The following is a 1048-nucleotide window of genomic DNA, read 5'->3' as shown; positions in this document are numbered from 1 at the left end:
TGTAACAAAATTAAACAGGAGTCCAGTAGTGGCTAACCAAAGGTAAAGGTAAAGGTTTCCTTGCTCGAAAGCCAGTCGAGTCCGACCCTAGGGTTGCAGTGCTCATCTCCGTTTCAAAGCCGAAGAGCCAGCGCTGTCCGAAGATGTTTCCGTGGTCATGTGGCCGGCATGACTAAACACCAAGGCGCACGGAACACTGTTCTCTTCCCACCAAAGTGGTACCTATTTATCTACTTGCAATTTCTTGCTTTCGAACTGCTAGGTTGGCAGGAGCTGGAACTAGATTATGGGAGCTCACTCCATCATGCAGCACCTGGGTCTCGAACTGCTGAACTACCGACCTTCCTGCAGTTCAGCGTCTTAGCCACTTGAGCCACCGCAGCTCCTCAGTGGCTCACTACTGCGCCTGAATTTATTCCAGTGTAAAATGTTCAGGAGTCAGAACCAGTGTTCCCTCTAAGCCGAGTTAGTGTGAGCCAGCAAACTAAGAGCAAACTAATTTCTGCAGGAGCCAAGTCACCGGCTCACAACTTTAATGCCAGTAGCTCACAAAGTAGAATTTTTGCTCACAAGACTCCACAGCTTAGAGGGAACATTGGTCAGAACTCACTTTTTAACTTTGGATGGGTATGCTGGAATAAAGGTTGTTAGTAGTTGGCAGCACTAGTTAGGTGCTTCAGGATTCCTGTTGCATGAGGACTAGTAATATATTTTGACCGTCTTGAAGAGCTTGGCTCAGGGGCAGAACACCAGATTGGCATTGGGGGGGTGAGTTGATACAGCTCTCTCTCCCTGATGGCTGGGGGAATGTCAGGGGATGAAGGTTAACCTTCCTCCAGCATGAGAGCCCTGATCCAAACTGCAGTCCTCCCCGAATGGCTGTTTTTAAATCAAACTGAAGGAGCTAGATGATATGATCACAGCCAAGCCTTAAGTAAGCAGATTAAGCCGAGTTAGTGTGAGCCAGCTCACAGTTTTTTAGCCTCTGGCTCACACATTTTTGTCTCAGCTCAGGAAGGATGGCTCCAGAGCAAACTAATGTATGCAG

Source organism: Gekko japonicus, unplaced genomic scaffold (genome assembly GCF_001447785.1).
Source record: "Gekko japonicus isolate JY-2015 unplaced genomic scaffold, Gekko_japonicus_V1.1 scaffold6072, whole genome shotgun sequence".
Taxonomy (NCBI): domain Eukaryota; kingdom Metazoa; phylum Chordata; class Lepidosauria; order Squamata; family Gekkonidae; genus Gekko; species Gekko japonicus.
This window is presented reverse-complemented; position numbering follows the sequence as displayed.